A 6,686-nucleotide genomic window follows, 5' to 3' on the forward strand; every position below is an offset into this window, starting at 1 on the left:
CACCAAAGAATTAAGCCCAAGTGAACATGCAAACGGTAGATGGTTTTCTGAAATCCATGTCATGCATAATTCATGTGCAACAAACTGCTTTCACATCCATCTTGATATGAGGTAGTAAAAATGTGATTAAGCGTAACGGAGTGGGGTCTCACCTCTATCTTGTATGACATTTCAAATGTTTATGTGTTGAAGGGAGACATTTGTTTTTGGTGATATACATTTTCTTTGTTATTTTTTTTTTTCTTCTTTTAAATTAGATGAGAATATACCAATCTTCTCATCTATCTCTAAGCAACAAAGCCAAAAGTGTATTTTTAAAGTGTATTCAACTATTCTTTTAAATTGACTCTCAAACTTCAAATTGTTCTATTTTGTTTAGCTTTTCCTGCTAGAACTTGATATGTCCTATCATTCATCTGTTGTGTTCTTCAGTACGTAAGTCTGCCTCTCACCCTTTTTCATTTCTGCAACACACAGCATTTTGCCGTTGCGCTTTTAATCTGTAATTTCTGTCTCGGGCTCTCTCCCTCTGTCACTTAAACTCTCAATGCTGATATATATATTTATGGGAGAGAGTGAGAAATAACAGATATTTGTTTGGCTGCTCTGAGATCTCGTTAAACATCAGATAAGAGGCACTCCACAGCAGGCAGTGACAGCCGCGGCGCCAGACACATCTGCTTGATAAATAAATCATTTTACCCCTCTCTTCCCAACAGGAATCTGATGGAAGGATGCAGCATGACACGAGGTTAGCCACTTTCACTTTGACCCGCTCTCCTCCCGGTAGTGACACCCCCACCACAGCTCTCTTTCCTTCTTCTTCTTCTCTCCATTACTCGTAAAACCCCTCCTCTTTCCGAACACCTCCTTCTGCTCCATTCAATTATCAGCCTCCCCCCCCTCTCTCTCTCTCTCTCTCTCTCTCTCTCTCTCTCTCTCTCTCTCTCTGCCTACCAGCCCGTCTCAGTCAGAATTAGAGGAGGCTTTCCTAAATGCATGCCGCTCTGAGGGGACGCAAAGGCTCATTGTGATTGTATCTTCTGACAATGACGCGAAAAGCATATCAACGGTAAGGTGCTAGAGAGGAGAAGTGCATGCCTGGTTTTATTAGCTGATCTGAGATAAGTGTGTGTAGTAACTATCCATGTGTTGCATAGTGCTTCCACAAAAGCGTTGTGTAGACTGCTGTTCAACAGTGCAGTAGGCTATGTTTGGAGAATGTGAATACATGCTGTGCAACGTGTTGGAGCTTTTTGTCACTGTAATCTCTGCAGCAGATTAAGAGAGTCGGCTGAAGACTGTTTGCTTTAGTTGAAGGAAATCTGGGTTGTTTTTTTGGTCAGTGGATTCAGCTATCATTGTGATTTTATTGGCAGGAGAATAATGAGGCGGCTAATGTTTTCACAGCCTTCAATTAACTCTTATATTCGTTCTCTGGGCAGTATGATACCACAGAGAGGCAATTATGGATGAACAAGCGCATCATGAGAGAGCAAGTTGTTCTCATTAAAAGAAACTCTTAACCTTGTATAGATTAAGAGAAAGAGAGAAGGGTAAATCCATAGTGCTGCATTTTACCTGATGAGTTGATAAGTTCATATATTTCAGTGAGTACATCATGAAGTCTTACATCATGAAGTCTTACATGTGTTGCCTTCAGGTGTCTTTACAATCTGCATGTCAGCATAACATGATCATAACATCTAGAAGTTAATTACTTTCACCTGCAGCAAGCGAGGAACCATTGACTTCTGAGGAGATGATCTCTGCTTCCTGTTACATAATTAAAGCAAACAGCACTTCGAATAAGGTGCTGTCCAGAGGGAAAGTTTAGGTCTTTAAGTGAGTGTCAAACTTCCTGTGCACTAGGAAGAGCTTTAATTAATCTGGGGGTGAAAACAATTTAAAAGTATTGCTATCTTCTTCAGCACTTTATTGTTTCCACGATATGTAAGTTTGTAGCACTACTTCAAGTAAAATCAGGTGTCCTAAGCTTTGCTACTGTACTGCCATGAAGTACATTTAGGACATTCTTAGCATGATTTATTGCAGGTTTTCTGGTGATACAACCAAAACTACACATAAATACTTTGGCATACACAGCCAAACACTTAAATGAGATTGATATTACAATGAACAAGTCTTTAAGTGTGTTCAAATACATCATCTTTACTCGAGTTCAATTAGATTGATGTCAACTATGTAAATTGAGATAATCTCGTACCTACAAAACAGCAAAATGCAGAATGTAAAATTTGAGAAGCACAGGTAAGAAGGCCACATTAAGAGAAAATAAGCTTCTGGAAAGTCAGTTTTTATGACATTTGCTATATTTAGATTTTACCCTTGTAGATAATTAGAACTTTGGGGGGAGTCGTATTTTCCATTTTCTGCTTCAAGTTTTCGATTACAGCCGATTGCTGTAATAGCCATTATTCTTACATTTTTTAGATTGTTAATTTCCCCTTTATGAGGTTATTTGCTGAACTTGTTCATTTGTGCCAAATCTCACTGTCAAATGGAAATAAAATCCAAATGGTAATGCCCAAAAGGAGTATTATTATTAAGTGTATTATAAGTGTACATTGTGCGCTAAACATTCAAAGGTCCCTGCTGACTGACTGACGATGTTGCATCCACAAGTTCAACTTTCTGTAAGCAACAAAGAAATCTCACCGATCGTCAACACATTTCAAAGTGTTTCCATGAGTCCAATAAGGTAGTGGAAGTTTCCTTACGTTTGTACTGTAGGAGCAGATATTATTACCAGTCATAGTTGCTATAGGACAGAAAAGCGAAGAAATAAGAACAAACGGCATCTCATTAAAGAATCATTAAGAAAAAAAATGATGTTGGCTTCACTTAATTAGATCTTTACAAATGTTCCCCTTACCTTCATCAGCTGTATCTACCCATGATCCACTTTGACTCTTTCCCCAGGCCCTGTGAGAAATCTCAACCCCTCTGGGCTTTTCTCAGACTTTGAGGAAAATGCCTAAAGTGGCTTTGTTTGTTCACCTCTCTCGTATTTTCCCTAAGCTAGGTATGCAGCATCCAATGGCAGATGCTATACTTATGAAGGCTCCCTTCAGGTTAGCCCGGAGCAGTTTATTACCTCTCCAGTCTCTCATTGTTCCGTCTAATTATTTCCATGAGGATGAGATCAGAGATTTATGCACGAGTCATTTGTGAGTATGGACTATATGTTGCATCTGGAGGTAGTTGATGAGGGATCTGCCTATGGCCTACCCAACGGCTTGTTTCTGCATCTGTATTCTGCTTCGGACCCCTGTGACTCACATGTCTAAGTCTTTAGACTCCCTCTCTCTTTTACTTCCCGCCTCGCCACCCTCATCGCTCCCTGGACTATTGGAGAAACGCCTGTCTGCCACACAGCATTTATAAGGCTCAGTCAAAGCCAACAGGACAGGGTCAGCGGAGCAACATAAGCCTCTGGAGCACCCATACAGTGGGCCTTAAGTGTCTTGTAAACAAAAAGTCTATGTACTGTGTGTCAAAAGAGCAAGATGTGTGGCATTTGAATGTCTCGTACAAAATACAACGAGCAGAGCTCTTCAGATGGGTTTTAACCTGATCCGGCTGTCCCCTCACAAGCTGCTTCAGCTCGGATGAATTATTCCTTTCTTTGTTGCATGCTTTAGCTTTAGTCCTGATCTTTCTTGTTCAGGGTCATGATTCCTGCTCCTGTTACATCAAAATGATCTTTTGTGTGTCGGGCTACAAAGAAACATGTTGTTCCTCAGACAAGAGGTCTCACCAGCTCAAACAAACACACTTAGCTCTCTTATGAGCTCGATAAATACACGTATTATACATCCATTACACCTCAGTAAATTCTTCATTGCACCCTGGGGGGCTGTGCATGCTGCTGTATGTTCAGCCTACATGCCAGACACAGCTCTCCTCCTGCTCTCCTCCTGCAGTGTATTGCTCGGTGGATTTACAGATGTCACATCTGGGCAGTGATGATAAAGAGAAAACGCCTCGAAGGTGGAAAGCGCAACCTTTCTTCAAAGGCGAAATGATGTTGTCATGGCCCTTTCTACCTCTTTGTGCTCCCTGTATGCTGAGGAGGATCCCATAATCTGCAGTCTCTGAATTCAGATTTCAGGAGGTTATGAACAGTCATTTATTCAACCTTAGCAATGTTTGAACACAGTAGATATAGCTTTGCAGAGGGATTGGAGTGCAATGTGTTTCTTAACTTGCTGTTCTGCAGTCACTGAAAATGTTAACATTGGCTAAACGTGCCACATTAGTTCAAAAGGTGATTATATGTTCATTTGTTTTACTAAATATATAAATAAGGCTATTCTACCTTTATTTTAAGCCATGAATAAGAACAATGTATTGATCCCAAACAGGGAAGAGTTCAGATGTAGTACAAGTAAAACTGATGCTGATGGGAATGTCATGAGTTGGGCATTTGCTGATAAACCAAATAAATACATAAATAAATAAAGTATTGGACAAATTAAAATCATAAAGAAGTGAAATTATCATCAAAGTTATTAGAATTCATTCTGAGGGGGAAATGAAAGCAAGTACTAAGTCTAATGGCAATCCATCCAATAGTTGTTCAGATATATTCAAACATTATAGCCTGGACCAAAATCACAAACACTATGCCAACAGGATGACTTTTTCTAATACATAAAGAATACACATATACCAAACTGAATACAACATGCCCAAATCAGCAGCAGCAGTTTCCTTCTACACTTTGTCTTTTAAACCCCTCCATGTCTACATAGTGATGTATCTTTCTCGTCGTCCGCCAGGCGGGGGAGCACAGGTATGTCACGACTGTGTTGTCGTGGCAACCTCCAGTGAGGAGTGAACTCATTCAGTTTTAACAATGGAGAAATCCTAACACTGTGGTCTTTACACACACACAGCGTACACATTGTACACATCATTGTAATCTGTGCACTGCCCCCTTCTTTTTTGTATCTGTATCTGTCTATTGTTGCTTTTTTGAAAGGTTGTGAAGGGGTTAAGAGCTCAATTTAATGCTGGCCTGCGGCTCTGTGTAGCTCTGGAGCCGAAATATTGTCTACTTATGTCCGGAAACACCAATAGAAAGAGAGATAGAGAAAACGCTTTCTCAATACATACAGCAAGGCAATATGAAACATACATCTTTATCCAATTTATTTATTCAACTGTTTTTTGTTATTATAGTTTTTACTATCCAGGCAGTACAACATTGAGAATAATTTAAAGCAATCTCACATTTGTGCCGTGGGCCGAAAAATAAAATAAATGCAGGAGGAGTGAAGTTGTTTTTCTTGATGAAAAGGGAAACATACAGTAGGTAAAAATCAAAACAACCAAGAGGTTCAGCTGTATATTGTCCACCTTCTTTAGAAAGCTCTTTCTATTGGGCGCCTATCCAGAAGACATTTCTTGCAGATTTCTTTTTTTGTACCTTGACATTATTGTGAGCAGCAGAGAAAGAGGAAGATAGTGTTCTCACTCAAGGTCTCGTGCTGATGGCATTATCCCAGTATAAACAGAGAGTTCTTCACAGGGAGCAGAGCCAAGAGCCGGCTGAGGCTGCTTTATTCAAGACCAAAACACAACCCGTGGTCTAAAACTATACTGGCCCCCCTTGAATCTGATTGATTCAAACCTTTATCAGGACCTTTGTAACATTAAAGCTATCTTAAAAAACAAAGAAACAAAGACATAAACTAATGTTCACCAAGTTCTTCTCAATATATTGACCTTTATTAAAGAGAATTGTATATCCCTGTTTACATTGCTGTTTAAATTACATTACATTTCACTTCACAACTTGAGTATTATCATCCAAAATACTGCCAGAAAGTTGGGAAGAACAGATGTGTTTAAAGAGAACTCAATGTAGTTATTACAAATGCATGAAATTGGGTTGCAAGAGGCAGATTAGAAGACTTCACATTTTGTGACTGTAGTTACTTTTACTAGACCGTCCCCTCTTAGTCAATAACCCGTTTTATTAAACAGGCTTTAAAAGTTATGAGACTCCTCAAAGCACCCTCCAGAGCCACAATAGACGTTCCCTGATCTGATAAATGGACATATAAAACCAGCCTAAAGTTGCCAAATGAACCTGATGTTAATCCTCTGTCGGTATTGACCAGTCTGGCGAAGTCCTTATGTTGTGCTGTAACAGATGGAGATCCAGTCAGTGCAAAGATGCATTGCACTGTGCAGCACACTAAAGCAGGTTTGAATTGGACTGTGATGGGCTGTGAGCTGCCAGTAGCACACAGTAGTAAGTAGGTTTGGCAGCAGTAAATTACAGATGGGACTTTAATTTACTCCCATTTCATGTGCAGTACGTTTCCTCAAGCTTCTCCATCGTTTCGCTCATTCTGCCAATGAAAGCTTCCCCATTGGGGAAAAATGGCTTTTATGTCAATAAGATTAGAAACACCTTCTGTGGTAACAAAAGTATTGACATGCTTATTGGGGATGGAGTGAAATTAATTCACTTATCAGGTGGTTGTGTTATTGGTGAATCTCAAGTTTGTCTTCAGGTATATAGAAGCTCAGCTAAAGCCAATATGAGGAATATAAGTCAAATAGAGAAAACACCAGCCCTGAACTGCACAACACACGCACGCACGCACGCACGCACGCACGCACGCACGCACGCACACACGCACGCACAC

The 6,686-nt window shown here is 40.0% G+C and overlaps 1 protein-coding gene across 1 annotated transcript in view; it reads left to right on the forward strand.

Annotated features, from left to right (window-relative positions):
• Positions 1–979: 979 nt before the first annotated feature.
• LOC104954331 (brain-enriched guanylate kinase-associated protein) overlaps positions 980–6,686 on the forward strand; it is a 31,237-nt gene continuing 25,530 nt past the window's right edge. The window contains exon 1 of the mRNA XM_010781425.1: positions 980–1,072. The gene's annotated coding sequence lies outside the window, so the exon portion shown is untranslated. The remainder of the gene's footprint in view (positions 1,073–6,686) is intronic.

The sequence above is a fragment of the Notothenia coriiceps genome, unplaced genomic scaffold, assembly GCF_000735185.1.
Source record: "Notothenia coriiceps isolate Sejong01 unplaced genomic scaffold, NC01 NC01_scaffold00023268, whole genome shotgun sequence".
Taxonomy (NCBI): Eukaryota; Metazoa; Chordata; class Actinopteri; order Perciformes; family Nototheniidae; genus Notothenia; species Notothenia coriiceps.